A 19,898-nucleotide genomic window follows, 5' to 3' on the forward strand; every position below is an offset into this window, starting at 1 on the left:
GCTCAAAAGGGTTAACTAGGGATAGATTTTATTTGTGATAAGCAATAAAGCTCAAAAAAATCAAAGAAAGCCTCAAGTCACTTTTCAAACCGAACATCACCTAAAATTTCGCTTCAACTCACATACCGGGCAAGTTCTAGACACAAGTACAATACATAGACTATACAAAAACCTCACCACACATGGCACATGACTCACTAAGAACGGTATCATTCCGACTCTCAAACAAATGCAAATATTCACGGAGCCACGAGATATTAAGCATGAAGCACAAAGTGAACATAAGTCAAGAAAACGAGACATGGGCATCACAAGACATGCTATCCAACTAAGCAAGGCATCATCAATAATTTCAAATCATAGGGAAGATACTACACATTCCAAAGCCTAAATATGCTACTATCAAACAAGTCAAGGGCGCCTAGGCTCATCATTCTTTCTCCATTTATTCCCTAAATTCTAATCTACTCTAAAAATATAAAAAAATATACCAAATAGGGTTAGGCCCAAACAATTATACCTTCTCCAATGTAAAAAAGGACACTTTTCCCGGGCTTAACTAGCGCTGCAGCACATTTGACCGCGCATCTGGGCGCGCTAATTGGCTGATTTCTGTTTCTGGGCGCGCTAAAACTAGCGCGGCCGCGCATCTGGGCGCGCACTTTTCACCCTGTTCCCTTCCGAATTTAGAAAAACATAAAACATGAAAGTTGTAGCCCTTTGAGTTAGATTTCCAACCATATATTGTGGAGCCAAAATGGAGTTCTGAGCGAAACATTATGTCTATTTTACTAGACAGTGCACAATCTGCCTACTGGAGTCTTCGTTCGCTCTAACTATCATCCGTTGACCCCCAAACACGATCCCGACTTAATTCCTTGAACTTTTACTCAAACTTTAAAGCTCCAAATCACTTGAATTCATTCCATAACATCTATATAGCTCGGAATCACTCCTACAAGGCATAAAACATACAATTAGTGCAAAACACTAGCGATTAAAGCTCTAACTCAATTAAAGTGCAGTAAATTAGAGTGTAATAAGCGACTAAAATACGTAATTATAGCCTATCATCATACACACAGGTCTTGTTGGGGTTGACCCACTGGGAGGGATTTTCTGGAGCTTTGGTTGGGATGGGAGTGACGTAACCGGCGGCTTTAAGTCTTTCATATAGCTGGTCAATTGGTTCTGCGATGGCTGTGTATTGTTTGGGAGGTTTACGGTCGAAATTTGGTCTGGGCCTTGGAAAATTTTGGCGAGTGGGTGGTGACTGGTAGTGCGAGGGTTGAGTGTTATAAGCTTGGTAAACAGGTGCTGGTTGAGAGTATCTGGGTGAAGTAAGAGGTGGAGAGGACTGGTAAATGGGAGGTGGATAGGAAGGTGCAGGTGCTTGGTAATTTGGGATAGGCTGATATGTAAGTGGAGGTGATGGGTAGGTGTGGTATTTTGGTAGTGACTTGGCTCCCTGTGCGATCATCACGGCACTTACATCTTTCTTCTTGGAAGCGCCACCAGTTTGTAAAGCTTTATTGGTGGCTTACAATGCTTCAAGATTTGTTACCATACCATTCTTGATGCCCTCTTCAATCCTTTCTCCGAGTTTGATGATATCAGAGAACTTTTGACCCTCGATCAGCATCAATCTTTCATAATATTGGGGATCCTGAGCCCGGACGAAGAACCTATTCATTTGTTCTTCTTCCAGGGCCGGCCTGACCTTGGCAGCTTCTGACCTCCAACGAGTAGCATATTCGCGGAATGTTTCGGTGGGATTCTTCTTCAAATTCTGTATGTAGAACACATCCGGGGCGTTCTCGGTATTGAACCGGAATCTATCCATGAAGTCCGATGCCATGCTTACCCAACTCGTCCATTTCCTGGGGTCCCGACTGATATACCAGGATAGTGCATCTCCCTTCAAGCTCCTCATAAAGGGCTTCATGCGGATTTTCTCATCTCTTCCAACCCCAACTAACTTGTCGTAATAGGTCCTCAGGTGAACTCTGGGATCTCTGGATCCATCAAACATTTCGAACTTGGGAGGTTTGTACCCCTTCGGAGGTTCAACATCTGGTTGAATGCACAAGTCTTCATAGTTCAGCCCCTCAATGCCTTTGCTACCTTCGACACCCTGGACCCGACTGGTTAACTTCTTGAGCTCGGCTGCCAAGTTCCTGATGAGGGAGTCTTTGTCATCAGACTCAGGTGCATTTGAGATCGGTTGGGTGTAGTGAGGTATAGTTTCCACAAAAATAGGAGTGTTATGGAGGTGGTCGTTTATGGTGTTTGGTGGTTCGGGAATGAGCAATGGAGTGTTGTTGCATGTGTTGCAGGTTTGGACGTGAGCAGGCTGTATTTGTGGTTGCAGGGTGTTTTGTGGAGGTGCGGGATTCTGGGTGTTGACATCAGGAGCAGCAAGAGAGAATGATAGGCTTGTCAAGTTCCGAACTTGGTCCAACTCTTCCTGGAATTTCAGCAATTTTTGTTCAAGATGAGCAGCAGTTCCCTTAGCAATTGGGGTACCCTGAGAAGTTTCCTCTCTTTCAATCTCCTTTCTAGCACTTGTGTTTTCCATTTTTCTTTTGTTCTTGTTCCGGACAGGACTTGGAGGAGGAGGCGGTGGAGGGCCCTTGGATATTGTGGAGTATGCTGATGGTGCCAGAAGGCACGAACTAACCTTTGGGGAGGGGAATAAGAAATAAAAGAAAAACAAAAAAGGTAACAAGTTAGTGTGGGTTTTGAGAAAAAATGTTGCAGTATTTAAACACATTGTGCGAGAATATAAATCAAGTCCTAATTTTGGGTGCCTCGTTGTGCCCGAGGTAGGCCTAGCGAAAAATAGTTTTGGAGAACTTATAATGTTAAATGCCTCATTTTATTGATAAAAACGACTCTAAATAACGGAAAATGAAGTGTCACTATTGGTCATTGGCCTTATTACATCATTAAAAATAAAGAATAAACGACTCCTAACTACTTGGTCCCAGAGGGACCTTCCCCAGACTCGGCATCTTTAGCTCCATCGAACAGCTTCACCAGCTCACGCAGTCCCAGCAGCAAGTAAGCTCTAGCCAAGTGTCCCCCTTCGCTTCCCTCGGCATTCTGGCAGTGAAGGTCCTCCCACCAGCTTAGCAACCTTGGGTGAATGTTGGTTACCATGCCGAATCTGGGGACTTCGTGCCTCATTTTCTGCAAAACAAAGTGTTAGTCCCTCACCCCCACCGGACTCGACTATTTAAATCAATAATTGGCATAAACAGCATTTAGTTCTCCAAATAAATACACAGAGTATGGTGTTGTCAGTTTGGGTCCCAGGGGAACCCAGTGGACTTTGGATAAGGCTATCTTAAAGAGTCATTATGTGGACAACATAACTGACTCGACTAGGTTTGACAGTGATGCATGTACAATTTAATCAGAATGAGGTTTCTATTGGGTATTAGACCGGTACCCTTGAGCGGAAAACTCAAGAGGGAAAGGCACGGAACCATCGACTGCACCGCTGATCGACTAGTTTTACCGCAAATATGCCTTTGCCAAATTTAGGGGGTGATAGTATTGGAAGTGCGCAACTACTCATTATAAGCATTGCTATAGTATTTGTTTGGCACGAGTGGAATATGATGTTGAAGATGCAGTTTAAAAGAATGAAACATATTGACATGTATTTTCACGTTCATACAATAAAGTTTACAATGATTGCTCAAAAAAAAATAAATTACAACAGTGTTTACGGAAAGCAGTAATTAAAGAAAAAGAAACAAAAGAAACAAGTCAGTTTCAAATAAAGGTATTAAACAAAGCAATAAAGAAAGCAATAAAGCCACATATAGCATGTAATGGTAAAAGCCTAAAGAATTCCCCGGCAGAGTCGCCATGCTGTCGACGCCCCCTTTTTCTTCCAAAACGGAGTTCGGAATCGGGTATACGACATTCGAGAGGACAACTCTATTGCCTTGCGAGAATTGGGTTATTTAGTTTGAAGAGTCGCCACCTAATGATTATAGTGCATTAGGACACTTTAAAGAAGAATTTGAGATGAAGAACCAGAGTTTGGGTAAGGGCTAGAAATTATCTCGAGGGGAAGGTGTTAGGCACCGCTCAAGATCCACTAGTGTGGTTCCCGACCATGCTACAATTGTGACTTTGAATGCAAACAAACAAGTAAACAAGCAAGCATTGCAAATACGAGAAAACTATTACAAATAAGGAGCACAAAAGGTTAAAAAAAGTGCTGAATTTTAGGGAAGGAGCGGTTTAGTTAAAAGTGTAAGTAGGAAGAAGTCAAGTACTTAGTGCGAACAATCTGAAAATTATGTGAAAAACAGAAGTCGAAAGTGCAACAGCTTTTTAAGATTCAGAAAATTGTTAAACTAATAAAGAGGGAGGGGGATCCTAGGTTTATATATTACATGGATCATTCGCACAACACTGGTACTCAATTGTACGCATAGTGTTATCGTGTAATCATCATCTCCATGTCTACCCTTTCCCACCCCGTTAAGGTATTGGAGCGCGGAATGGTATCGTTTGCCTATCGCATGCTATTACCCGTCCCAAGCTATCAGTCCCGGGGCATTAGGACTTCTAATCCTAAAAAGAGTAGAAAGGGATGGGGGCCTTTATGGAGTTTAAAGGACAAAAATTCTAATCGACATTCAAAAACAAGTAACAAGTAACGGGACTGAACAGACAAACAGGTAAGGCTCACATAAACCCCGTAAATCAGATAACATATAGTTTAGCATGCCTTTACACATACTGGTTTAGTCTTTAAAATTAAAAATTAAGCAGCGAACAGACTGGTTCGATACATACATTTAGACAGGAAGCCCACATTAGGCAACTTGGATCCAATTGTCCGAACTTGAGGTATTTTAAGCGAGTGATTTAGAAAGTACTGGTTCTAGAAAAGTAGTCTAATGCCGGAAAGTATAGACTGCAGTCAGTTTAGAAATAAGTTTTAAGAGAATCATGAGTATAAACCATAAAAGGAGTTCCAGAGTCAAAAATACTTAAGGAAAGAGTAAACTGCAGAAATGTTTTAAAGACAATTTCAGGAAGACCAAAACTTAGTTGGAAAATGTTTAGGCAGAATTTTAGAAAGAAACCATTTCAGAAGAGGTGCTGATTTGAAGAACTCAAATGTATACTGATTCAAAAGAGTTTTCGTCAAAAGATTGAGGCTGAAAACATTAAGACATTAGAGACCAGTTAACAGATTGTTATTGCTTAAGAAGAATCGGACGAACTTGATGCGGAATCCTATGATATCTATATCTGATTTTAAAAGTCTGTTAAGAACTGGTAAGAAGAGGTAATTATTTAATTACCCTACAGTTTGCCTAATGCATATGCATTCCCTATAGGCATGATTTCTATGTGCACTGATTACATGAACGTTAAGGTCCTATAGGCAGGATTTCTAGATGACTTATATCATAATTAAACGTTAAACCCTATAGGCATGGTATCTAGGTGACTTGAATCAGAAACATCGAACCATCTTATGTACAGTATTTCTAGTGAAAAAATTAAAGTCCTAAAGTCATGATATCTACCCTTTATTGATGCAAGAAAGTAAAACCCCTCCCACACCCTTTTACTAGATTCCCCGAGTGCTATACAAGTTATTACAACCCAATGAATCAACTGAAATAATAGAAATACATCAAAAACTAACAGCTAGATCCAAGCAGCCTAATTCAATCTTAATGTCCAATAATATGTATTTAACCAACTCCGGGGTCCAGATCTCCAAAGCCTTCTCATTATCCAGGGTGTTTCAAAGTTTCAAGGAACCTCAGCGATTCCAGGCATTGCTTACACCCAGGATGCCATTATGAACAGGATGGTGCAGTGTGGAATAGCCAGCCCTCAGGCATCCAAGTTCAGAGGGAGCTCAGGGGTCCCAAAGCATGGCTTGCAAGAGAGGGGCATAACTTATAGCTAGGAGTAAGTGCAAAGTGAAAGGGAATTAAGGGGCCATGACAAGTGGTGGTCATACCTAGCCATAAGGTAGGCTGGCACACCCCTGACCACTTGCTAGATGAACAAGTTAGGAGCAGACCTTTTGATGGTCAGACAAAGGTCTGGATAGTGATTAGGACACTATCAGACCTAAGTCAAGGCTCAAGCACATAATGGGGAGAATGGGAAGTGGGAATTGATTGAGTTAAGGAGTTCAATGAACCCAGTTCAGGATCATAGACAGCAATATTGGGGTGCTGCTATGCCCTGAACAATAAACTCACATACAAAGGGGTAAAAGGGGTAAGGGAATTCATAAAGCATCATATTCACAACAAACAAACAACTGCACAGATTATTTAAATGCTGGACTGTAAGAGAAGGGGAAACACGTTATAATATGCTAGAAAACATGTGGACAGAATTAAACACATTGTTCTTGGGGCGTATAAACTAATTGAAACATACCGGTATAGAAGTAAAGAATGCAGAAGAAAGCGAGCAAAGTCCACAGCAGTGTGAGTATCAGAAAGAGAGAGTGAAAGGGAATTGTGAACTCAGATGGTATTCTATGTTCATGTGTAAAAGAGTAGAAGGGTAGCCTCTTTTATAGTGTAGAGAAGCAAACAAGAAAGGTACGAAACCCTTTTTAAAAAAAAGCCTCAATATTCTCCCTTTAGTCAAGGGATTTAATTTCAAACGGAAAAGTGTAAACAAGGAAAGGAAATTTGAATAAAATCCTTCACAGTTGCATAAGAAGGGAAAATACACGAGGTATATTTAAGGAAAGGTTTCAATAGTACTTGATTTGTAAAGAGAAAAGAAAGGGAATCAATCAATCAATTAACAAAATCAAAGTACTAAGTTTAAATCGAATGAACCAAACCAGAAATAGGTAAAGAGGGCTTAACCAAAGAAAATCAGTGGCAATCAATCAAGACCCTATCAAAGGGATCCAAAATCAATCAAGCAATCACCAAAAACCTTGGAAGAGGAACTTCTTGCATATAAAGCAAACAATTCATACAGAAGAGTTTAACATTGAAGTGTTTAGAATCGTGAACAAAAGAATACGAGTTCAACCAGAGACTTATAGTGAGTCTGAAGGTACAGGGTCCCCAAAGTGGAACCCTAATTCAATTTACCAAGAAAAACCCCCAAATTCTAGGGTTTCCCTATCGAATCAAACACAGAAACGAGAAGGCAAGTGAACAGACTCAAGGAGTCTCATGAGAATCAGGCAAATACAATGGCGGGCTTGAAACAATCAAAGAAAGGAAACCACTTTAAGGCATGAAGTACATGCTCAGAAAAACTTTGGCATTTGAGAAAACATGCTTAACAAGAACACGAACATAGTTCAGGAAAGCAAAACATCAAGAAACTCAGTAGTAAATATGCATGGTAGAAGAGTGAGAAAAACAGACTAATCATGTGAGCATACATATAAAAGTAGAAAGACAATACATGCGTAATAGAGGAGGAAAACATACGAGCATAATACAGACAAACATCTAAAAGAAAAGAACAACAAAAATCAAAAGACTTTCAGAAACCCTAATTTTCAAAAACCAACGATTTTGAAAAGGAAATTTGGGGAAAACACTCAAAACGTCAAATATAGCATAGGTTCAACATAGATCTAGGCAAATAAACAAAGAAAGAACCTCGAATAGTTTAGGGTTTCTAAGAAACTCTAGAAATGAAAAGGCGTGGAAAGGGTCTTGTCTCGAACAGATCTGAGCCATAGCTAGGCTCTTAAAGCTCGAACACACTGGGACATGGCCGGAGAAGTCGCAGAACCACAGATCTACAACAGATCTGAACGGACTTTATCGAGGTTAGGCCTCGAAATCTCGAACAACCATGGTTTGGGGGAAAGGAAGGTAAGCACAGGATGTCCATGGCCGGAGAAGCCATGGACTCCGATGAGATTGCTCGGAGAAGACGGCGGAGGCGATTAGGGTTTCGAGTGCTAGGGAGTGTTTGAGAGGAGGAGAGAGTTTGGGGGCGGCTATCTGAGAGAAATGAGGGTTAGGGTTAGGTCGTTTGGAATTAAAAAGGAAAGGGTTATTTGTGGCCGTTGATCAAAAGGATCAACGGCCTGGATTTAAAGGGATCCCGGGCGGGTTTAGTTTAATGGGTCAGGGGTTGGGTTAAATTGGAATTGGGCTGGCCCAATTGGGCATTAGGATTGGGGCCAATTGGGTTTAAGATAAAAATGAAATTGAGGCTATAATTGAAATGAAATGTGGCCAAAATTGAAATAGCCAGTTTTCCCCTGTTATTTTATAAAAAATAGTGAAAATGATTTTAAAGGAAAATTGAAGATGATGAACCAATTAATAATACATATGTATTAATTTAAAAATATTAGAACTAATTTTACAATTATAAAACAGTATTAATCGTAAAATAGGCTATAATTGCCTTTTTATGCAATTAGCTTTAAAAAATACCAAACAAATTTGTAAAAATATACAAAAAATTACCTTAATTATATTTGGTGAAAATATGAGAATAAAATAAGTTATTCACAAAAAATGATAATTTTGGGAATAATTATTGGATTTTGTACTGTTAAAATAGACAATAAATTGAATTAAAATAAGGAAAAATACCAAAACTCTTGGGAATGCTTATATATGCATGTATATGCTATTTTGAGGATATTTTGAGTACATAAAAATACTTAGGAAAAAATTGGGTATCAACACCGGCTCAGGTATGTCAATTACGTGCTCCCTAGACGGGTTCACGTCACTGTTGTTGGTTGGAAGAGTTGCCCCGTTGGCCTTGAAAATTGTTCACATATTGTACCTCTTCATTTTGCTCATCGTAGCCATCATTTTGAAACCCATCACAATCATCATCAAATTGCTCAGAATTCCCTTGGTTTTGTTGCCTTTGTTGCCTTCTCTTGTTGACAAGCATATTCACACCCTCCATGGCATTCACTTGGCGAGGATTTTGGACTTGTTGCAACTGTGCCTTAGCCAATTGATTCATAGTAGTTGCCAACTTCGCTATAGTTTGCCCATGGTCATGTAATTCCATATGCAAATTAATAACCGTAGGGTCAACTTGAGGAACATTGGCTCTACTTTGCCATGCGGAGGATGTATCCGCCATCTCATCAAGAACGGCACAAGCTCATCATACGTCAATTTCATAAAATTATCCCCAGCGAGTTGATTTACGATGCATTGATTTGTAGTATTAATGCCCCGATAGAAAGTTTGTTGCAACATATTCTCCGTCATGTCATTATTGGGGCATTCCTTCACCATCGTTCTATACCGCTACCAAATCTCATGCAAAGGTTCCGTGGGCTCTTGCTTGAAGGCTAATATCTCATCTCGAAGTGCCGCCATGTGCTCGGGTGAGAAAAATTTAGCAATAAACTTATCCGCCAACTCATCCCAAGTAGTGATGGAATGGTTGGGGAGTCTCTCGAGCCAGTCCAATGCTTTCCCCCGAAGTGAGAAGGGGAAAAGCCTCAACCTAAGAGCATCCTCGGACACATTCGTCTGCTTGCTACCCCAACATGTATCCACGAACCCCTAGAGATATTTGTAGGCATTTTGATCCGCAGCGCCAGTGAAATACCCACGCTGCTCAAGTAAGGTCAACATCACATTGGTTATCTGAAAATTGCCCGCCCGGATTCCGGGTGGGACAATAGCACTTGTATAGCTTTGGTTCGGTAGCACCCGCGGAACCGCTCTTAGAGGTGGCGGAGGAGGGTCTGGAACGTTTTCATTAGCATTGGCCTGGCGGCCTCGTCGTGGTCCGGGAGGTACAAGAGGCACCTCGTCTTCTCCAATGTCATCTACCTCCTCCCCCGCATTCACATTTCCAAGAGGGTCATTTGCATTTAAAGCCATTTTGGTACCTGTAATATTGACGCAAACAAATTAGTAACAATAAGGAAAGAAGAACAAAACACAAAACTAACTAAATAGATAGCCAAAACCGTTAGCTCCCCGGCAATGGCGCCAAAAAGTGATCGCTGCCAACTCTGCACTACTAATAAGTAGCAAGAGAGGGTCGCAATAGCTTTTACCTGATTTTGGGTCGGGATCGATATCCACAGAGAGCTAGGATTGGAATCGAGTATCTATCTAGATTAGGATTGCGTATGTGTTCTTAATTACACTTCTATTCATTTTTGGGGTTTTCTTAATAATTCTACTTTTAACAAACTACAAATTGTAAATTAAGCTAAGGGTTAAATGCTACGGGTTGTTCAAATAGTGTAAAGGGCACTAGGGTGGTGACTACCGCCTAGGTGTTCAATTGACGGGTACTCGAATCTAAGGCACATTTGACATATTTGGGGAGTATGTTATAACCGTCGCACGAGTTTACCCACTCTACACCTCTCGGTGGTTCGAGTGATTTTGCCCGAATTGGCTTTCTCAAGACCAATTGGGTATGCAATTTCGCTCAAGCAACTAGGGTTCAATTCGGGTATTACTCTCTCGAGGTTTAACCCTTTAATTGGGGCTATCAATCTCTTGAGTACGCCCCAACTCATTGTTGGACCAATTTCGGAGACTTAGCTCTCTTTCTCAGGAAGAGCTTAAGTCAACTCAACACAAGCTAGTGTTTGCAACCACTAATTTAGAAATTAACCATGAAATTGGCCCAAATAACAAACGCCCATAGTCAAATTAGCCTAAAATACAAGACCCATCAATTACCCACACTAGGGTTGAGCCACAACCCTAGCTATGGGGTCTAGCTACTCATATTCAAGGAAGAAAAATAAGAAATAGATGAAGATAAATACATATTAATTAATTGCTAAGCTAAATACAAAGATTCAATGATGGAAAGTAAGTAAAAATGCCCAAAATGGCTAATAAAGTCGTCTCACGAGCGCAGCTTGCGTATTACAATATCTGATGCCCTAAAAATGGAAAAAGAATCTATTTATACTAAGCTAAAAATCTGGACAAAAATGCCCCTGCGGGGTTAGTGCGGACCGCACAGAATGGACCGCGGTCCGCACTGGCTCTTTGATATCAAAAATCTCACTCTCTGAACTTGGGCCCCGTGGGCACAGATGGACGCGCCGCGGAGGCTTCTAGTGCGGTCCGCACAAAGTTGACCGCGGACTGCACAGGCTTCAAAACTTGAAAAATCATCCTCTCTGAATCTTGGCACCGCGGACCGCAGAGAATGGACTGCGACCGCGTTGCCTTCAGTGCGGACCGCACAAAATGGTGTGAGGCCGCACTGCCTTGAAGCCTGAAATTCAACTCTCTGAATCTCCCAGTTCGGACCGCACAAAGTGGTGTGCGGCCGCACTGGGCCTGTTCTGCCTGAGCTTGCCTTGTCTTTGGCACTTGTGCAAGTTTCGCTCCTTTTGGGCCGATCTTTGACATTTTGTCACTTTGTTGATCAAACCTGCAATCAATTTGGGACTATTTTGTATGAATATTTGATCAAAGCATAAGCAAGAAGGAGTATAAAATGCGTCAAAATCCCTAGTTATCAACTAGCTTTCTTACCTTATTTAATTTAACCGTAATATTCACTGATTCTTTACTGATCATTTCCTTATTTTGGATAATTTGCTCACTAGTATGTCCGAGCTGCATTGTGTGTTTACTGTCTCACCCAGCATGACTAAATTTTGTTTGTTCTGTATATGATTAATGTTTCTAAAACCTTGATTGCTTCATGGAGTGTTTGTCTAGTTTGTTCATCTAAGTCTAACTTGCTTTACTTCACTAATGAGATCCTATTTGTGTCTAAGACCTGTGTGTTCTCAACATGACTTTGTAACTAACTTGTCAACTCCATAAAGAATCTGTGTATTTGCTTGACATCACCAATGTGCATTCTGAGTGTACCCTACCCCTTTCTCCTTGTGTGAAGTCTGTTCTGAAATTGTGTGTTCTGGGACTTGCTCTCTGAAAAAATGTTCTTCATGTTTTCTCAAACTGTTTTCCACCCTAATTGTGTACTGGTTTCAGAGAGTCCTTTTTCATTCCTAGGGCCCTCTTGCAACTGCTTACCAAACTCTTTCAAATCATTACGCACTCTCACATTACTCTTAGATTACTAGGTTTTGCCCCTCTGATATGTGTACTGCCTTGAGACCCCTGAGATCTCTCTGAACTCTGGCATATCAGGGCTGGCACTTCCACACTGCACATAATCAGTCGTTGTTTGAAGAAGTCTGGGTGTGAGCACTGCCCGGGATCCTTGAGATCCTTAGGGAACTCTGACACACCTAGACATGAATTGGGCTATGGAACTTTGGGCATTTGAGATCGGTAAAGGCTTGGTACACTATGACTGTTTTGGGCCTGCTTCAGGCTCCCTATAGCTTAGCTTCTATTTTATTTATGTAATATATATTCAGTTCTTGGTCTGTAGAAATTATTGTAAACAAACATTTGGGTGATTAGTGAAAAAGGGGTGGGTAGTTGCATATTGTGGGTATAATCGGGTAGATAACATGCCTATAGGGGCTATTTCGATTCATAATGTGTTTGTTAGATAATATGCCTATAGGATCTGCTTTGGTTTAAATGAATTCTGCATGCTTTACTTTCACACAATTAGAAGCCATGCCTATAGGATCTAAATCAGCTCTATGATTAGATATCATGCCTATAGGGTGTAAAGTAATTGAAGTTTAGTTTCCATTACAGCATGTATTCAAATCCGTCTCCTTAGAAATCATGTCTATAGGATTAAAATCAGTTTTAATAGAAACCATGCCTATAGGGATTTTGCCATGATCAAATAAATCCTGTCTGATCACCTTATGTTCAAATATCATGCCTATAGTTAGACCTAAGATCAGTTCAACTCTACGCTCATGCTGGTAAGTTTTGAATCAGTTTAAGTAAATAACCTACTCTTTTCGTGTTAATTAATATTACTAGAAAGCATGCTTATAGGATCTCAAGTTGTCTGTTTAAAATCGTTTACAGTTTTACTGCATTCCTTATCAATAATAGATATCATGCTCATAGGACATCACTATTATACTCCTAGGCAAGCCTTTAGGACGATTAAAATTCTGCAACTGTAAAACCATGTTCTGTTATCTGTGATTGCTCATATTCAACAGGTCTAAAATCAGTAGGCAAGTTGAATAGGCCTTTGACACTTTGGTCCTAATCCAATACTGTATATTCTCTGCTCACCTAGATATCATGTTCTAAGGTTTCTCTCTTAAATACCTGAAACAGTTGTTTGAGACGTGCACTTATTTGTTCTGCTTGTGGAGGTAAAATGTGAGCCTTTAATTGTTCCCCCCCTTTTAAATGCAGTCCTAATTGTTTTGGTTGACGCTTAGACTTTTCTCCTTTAAACACCTTAGGATGGTCTAGAACTACCTAAATTAGAGGTCCTGAACACCTCCAGGGACACAAGGAAGGGACGGGTAGAGCACGTATAAGTATCTTTCAAGGTTGCTAGAACGCTTTAGGCTATGACCAAGGGGACGGAATTGGGTAGTAAGGATATGATGACTACGCGCTAATGTCACGCGTATCCCCTCGTTGAGGAGTGATTACCAGACATTGTGTGGGTATGATCCTGTAGGCTAACCAACTTAGGACCCCCCTTTTCCCACTTCCATATGTGTTTTAATAAACTTTCTTCTCTTTAAATATGCATGTGCAAATTTATCTCTTGCTTGAATCGTACATGTGTTTATGAAAATATGCCCCCTTATTTGCAAATACGTGGTGAAATTGTATACTTGTTTAAATGACTGATTCATATAAGTTCCGTCGGGACCCACCGTTGTGGACCGCGAGGGGTGCCTAACACCTTCCCCTCGAGGTTATTTCGAGCCCTTATCTTAAATCTCTGGTGATGCAAACTAGTCCATGAGTTAATTGCTCAAGGTGCCCTAACACACCATAATCCGTTAGGTGGCGACTCTTCAAATACCCAATTCCCAAAAGTAAAAGAGTTGTTCCCCCATGAAATGTCGAAATCCGGACGTTCTCCGCGAGGAGGAAAAAAAGGGGCGCGACAGCATGGCGACTCTGCTGGGGATATATTTAGGCTCTTACCATAACGAACTTATTTTTTATGAATCAGTTTAAGCATGCTCCATCCCACGTACCCTTTCCCCTTATTTGAATTTTAACTGTTTATTTTTTTTATGCATTTATGATTTCCTTATTTTCCTGAAACTGACTTGTCTCTTTGTTTTCTTCTTCTGAATTGTCTTTCAATTATTTAAATACTGCATTTATTATTTTCTTACGTGCAAATACTTGACAACATGTTGTTATTGCTGCATATACTCCACATCATATTCCACTCGTGCGTATCAAAATCCTATAGTAACGCTTGATGAGTGGTTGCGCTCTTCCAATTTATTACCCTTAAATTCGGAAACGCTTATTTGCGGTAAAACTAGTCGATCAGCAGTGCAGTCGACGGTTCCGTGCCTTTCCCCCTCAAGTTGTCCGCTTGAGGGTACCAGTCTAGACCCCCATAGTAACCTTACTCTAACTAAAATTGTGCATGCATCATGGTCAAACTTAGTCGTCCACATAATGATCCTTTAAGATGCGCCTTATCCAAAAGTCCACCGAGATTTCCATAATCTCAACGGACACAACCACGTTCTGTGCATTAATTTGGAGAACTAAATGCTAATATGTTAATCATGAATGTACAAATAGTCGAGTCTGGTGGGGGAGAAGGGACTAACCCTTTTGTTTTGCAAAAATGAGGCACGAGGTCCCCAAATTCAGTATGGTTAGCAACATTCCACCATTGCTACTCGATTGGTGGGAGGACCTTTCCTCAAGTGACAAGAAGCACGTAAGAAAGTACTTGGGCAATTTACCTTCTCTACTAGACATTGAGCCAAACAATAGGTTGATCGAGGCTGCCACTTTGTTCTGGGATAGTGAAAGGGCTGTGTTCTGTTTTGGCGACATAGAAATGACACCACTTCTAGAAGAAATTGGAGGACTTGCAGGATTGACTTGGGATAGCCCTAGGTTATTGGTGCCAGAGAACCGTACTGGTAAAGGGTTTTTTAAGATGATGGGACTGAAGAAAAATGCTGACTTGGGATGCCTGAAGGAATCCTACATACCCTTCGAATATCTGTATGAGAGGTATGGCCATAGCAAGTCATACCTTACATTCCATGACGAGCTTTCTATCACTTCTCTGGGCCACATCCACCACAGAGTATTCGTGTTCATTGTGTGCTTCTTGGGCCTGATAGTATTCCCAATGAAAAGGGAAAGAATCCACACTAGGTTGGCCATGGTCGCCAAGACTTTGATGGAAGGGATCAATGGACAGACATACACCATAGTCCCTATGATCATAGCTCACATCTATAGGGCTCTGGAGCGCTGTCAAAGAGGGGTCAAGCATTTCGACGGTTGTAACATGTTGCTGCAGTTGTGGTTATTAGAACATCTTCAAAGGGGCCAGTATCGCCAAGAATTTTCGCGAAGCGCTTGGAATGATCATATTGCCTTCCATCACCCCAAGCGGATGACCTACATTCCGGACAGGTTTGATCAGCCGAAAAGTGCCAAAGAGTGGGTAGAGTTCTTCGACAATCTGACCGAGGAACAAGTGCAATGGATGTTTGAATGGCTCCCAACAGACGAATTTATCATCAGATCCAGGGACGCTCTACACTTGGTGCTTCCCTATCCGAGTTATGAGGCAAGCAGGCAGGAAACAGGTTGTACCAAGGGTCGCCAAGATGAGTCATTTCAGAGCAGACTTTCAAGACGACGATGTCCCTTACAAGTGCCAAGCCCAGCACATGTGGCACTGTAAAATCATTGTGGAAAAGAACACCATTGAGCCTGACAGGTATCATGCAGGGTGCGAACCTCTCTACCCGGCATGGTTAGAAGACAATCTAAAGGGAATGGTGAGGCCAGGAGCCGGTCGAGGGAATAGATTCATAGACGAAGAAGCTGAAGCTCGAGTCAAATACAACAGGCTGCGCAAGAGGGTCTACGACTCTGAGAATGAGCACCGGGAAATACATGAGAGGAATGTGAGGTTGATCGAAGAATGGAAAGAAATGGCAGTCACTTCCAACAGGAAGTTGGAATATCTGGAGCGAGGAATAGTGGAGCTGGAGGGTAAAGTCATAAAGAGGATTGAGGATTGCCAGAACGCTGAAGGAACTGAAGGAGGACATCTGGCCAGAGCCTACTTGCTGCTGGGTCTGCGCGAGCTGGGGGACCTGTACGATGGAGTCAGGAAGATCGAATCTGGGGAAGGTCCTTCTGGGACCAAATAGACTAGATTTATTTGCTTTCTTAAAATGTAATAAGGCCAAGTGCCAATAGTGACTTACTTTTCTATTATCTTAGTGTCGTTTTGGGATTCGTCTATTTTTCATATTATGAGATGAGGCATTTGTTGGCATCTAAAGTTCTCCAAATCTTTTTGTCGCTAGGCCTACCTCGGGCACAACGAGGCTCCCAAATTAGGACGCGGATTTATATTCCCGCAATATGTGTTTAAATACCGCAACATTTCAAAACCCCTACTAACTTGTTACCTTTTTGTTTTTTCTTTATTTTGATTATTCCCATTCCCTAAGGTTGGTTCACTCATACTGGCATCATCAGCGTATCATACCAGATCCAGAGGCCCTCCACCTCCTCCTCCTCCAAGCAATACAAAAAGCAAAGGAAAAACAAAAATGGACGACTTAAGTGGTATTCGAAAGGAGAATGTTGAGAACGCAGAGACTTCAGACGGCCGGAGTACTCCGGCACCAAATGATCTAGTCTTGAGATTGGAACAAAAGATACTGGAGCTACAAGGAGAGCTTGAGCAGGTTTGCAACTTGGAGAACTTATCACTCACCTTGAATGTCCCCGACATCAACCAACAAAACACAAAGAACCCAGCACCTCCCCAAAACACATCAAACCAACACCCACAAAACCCTCCTACACCACATCAATACACAACCCCACCTCAAAATCTCAATCCCTTACCAATACCAACTCCACCACAACACCACCACCAATCAATCCAGTACCCACCAACCGCCACTTACCACACTCCCCAAAACACACCACAACCCATTCCCGATCCTCAGAACTCAACCAATGACTATTATTACACCCAAGTCCCTAGCACTCATCAAAGCAACCCTATATACGTTGAGACCGTACCTCACTCTTCTCAGCCAACTCCCTATACACTAGAATCTTCTGAGAAGGACCTGCTCATTAAAAACATGGCTGAAGAACTCAAGAAATTGACAAGTCGGGTTCAGAGTGTCGAAGGCGACAAAGGGATATAAGGTTTGAATTATGAAAACCTATGCATACAGCCAGATGTAGAACTGTTGGAGGGGTACAAACCTCCTAAGTTTGAGATGTTTGACGGTACAGGTGATCCTAGGGTTCATCTAAGGACCTATTGTGACAAGCTTGTCGGGGTCGGAAAGGACGAAAAGATCCGGATGAAACTCTTTATGAGGAGTCTTACTGGTGATGCTTTATCTTGGTACATCAGCCAGGATACCAAGAAATGGTCCAATTGGGTAGGTATGGCGTCAGATTTCATGGACCGATTCAGGTTCAACACAGAAAATGCACCCGATGTTTTCTACATCCAGAATCTTAAGAAGAAACCCACCGATACTTTCCGCGAGTATGCTACCCGCTGGAGGTCGGAAGCAGCCAAGGTCAGGCCATCTTCGGACGAAGAACAGATGAACAAGTTTTTCGTCATAGCACAGGACCCGCAGTATTACGAAAGGTTGATGGTTATTGAAAACTTCTCCGATATCATCAACCTTGGGGAAAGAATTGAGGAAGGCATCAAAAGCGGGATGGTAACGAATTTTTGAGGCATTACAGGCCACAAATAAGGCATTGCAATCAGGCAGCATATTAAAGAAGAAAGATGTTGGGGCAGTAATGGTGGCTCAGGGCCCGAAATCTCCACTTACCCATCGAACACCTCCACCCACATATCAAACATCTCCATCCACATACCAAGCACCACCACCTACATATCAACCGTCATCTCCCATACATTCCCAACCAGCCACTGTCTATCATACCTATAACTCCCAATCACCTCATTTCCAGTCACCTCCGACTCGCCAAAATTACCCAAGACCGAGACCCATTTTTGATAGCAAGTCACCCAAACAATACACCGCCATCGCCGAGCCCATTGACCAACAGTATGAAAGGTTGAAAGCCACAGGTTACGTCACTCCTGTTCCCGCTGTGGCACTAGAGAATCTATCCCAATGGGTCAATCCTAACAAAACTTGTGTGTACCATTCCGGTATGAAGGGGCACATTACTGACGAGTGCCGAGTATTGAAGAATAAGATCCAGACGCTGATCAACAACAAGGTCATACAGGCAAAGAAGTCCACACCCAATGTTCGTAACAACCCTCTCCCTGATCATAGAGGTGGTGGAATACATGTGATAGAGACGAACGAAGGGTGGGATCCTGAGGGGTCGATCGGGCTTATTCGGGAAGGTGATGACTTTAAAGCCTCAGTCACACTTACTCCTATTGTAGTACAAACTCAGTCGCCAATCGAGGTTGAGTTAGCCAGATCTAAGGTAGAAGTGGATCCACCCGTAGCCACCCCTGTCCCGTTTGAAGTAGAAGTGGTTGCACCTTTTACAGTGACAATATCAACCACACCTCCTTTCAATTCAAAAGAAATACCTTGGGATTATGTTGCCGAAGCTAGGCAAAAAGGAAAGGAAAAGATGGAGGAATCCGATGCCACACAAGGAATGACTAGGACCGGAAGAATCTATACACCTGAACACCTGGGAGGACCGAGTAAGGATGCCACTACCAAGCAGCCTGTCATTGAAACAGGGCCAGATGACCTTTGGAGGAAAGTACAAGCAAGGGAGTATTTCGTCATTGATAATATAAACAAAACCCCAGCTCAGATATCCATCCTGTCAGTGTTGCAAAATTCAGAAGCACACAAGAACGCTTTGATGAAAGTGTTGAGCGAAGCTTATGTGCCCAATAATATCACCAGTAAAGAAATGTCTAATATGGTAGGACAGGTGTTGGAAAGTCATAAAATCACTTTCCATGAGGATGAGTTGCCGCCTGAGGGTTTGAATCACACAGGGCACTGCACATCACAGTGCGATGTGAAGACTACTTCATTACTAGGGTCCAGATTGATGGAGGATCCAGTCTCAATATTTGCCCGTTGACAACAATGAAGAGGTTGGGCAAAGTCCTATACGAGATATGAGAAGGGACCATGAATGTGAAGGCTTTTGATGGGTCTCAGAGAGCTACCATCGGAGAAATTAATCTCTGTCTGCAAATGGGGCCAACGTGGTTCGATGTCGAGTTTCAGGTGTTGGACATATCTGCATCCTACAATTTGCTGCTAGGATGACCATGGATACACGCCGCTGGGACTGTGGCATCTACCTTGCATCAGGCAGTAAAGTTTGAATGGAACTATCAGGAGGTGATCATTCACGGGGACGGAAGTAACCCCATTTACACCAGCCAAACCATTCCGGTTATCGAAAATAGAAGGAGGCTAGGAGGGGAAACCTATCATCACATCGAACGTGTCAACGCCGTTGAAAAGGACAAATGGTGGAGCAGCAAAATAGAAAGCATTCTGGTATGGTCCGGGTATGAACCCGGGAAAGGGCTTGGGAAGAATCTCCAAGGTATTACTAAACCAATACGGCTGAAGGGTCACAGTACTACCTTTAGGCTCGGATATCAGTACACATGGCAAGAGTATAATGATTGGTCGCCTCCATAGCGCGGACCATATTACCCTCTCGAGCAACCAGTGCCGCATCTAGATCAAGCTTTTCACCAAGCTGACACAATATGGGGAACTGCAGAAGAAGAGGCATTAGCTAGGTTGAAGAATCTGTTCTTGGAGGACGAAGACATGG

Source organism: Nicotiana attenuata, unplaced genomic scaffold (genome assembly GCF_001879085.1).
Source record: "Nicotiana attenuata strain UT unplaced genomic scaffold, NIATTr2, whole genome shotgun sequence".
NCBI classification, from domain to species: Eukaryota; Viridiplantae; Streptophyta; class Magnoliopsida; order Solanales; family Solanaceae; genus Nicotiana; species Nicotiana attenuata.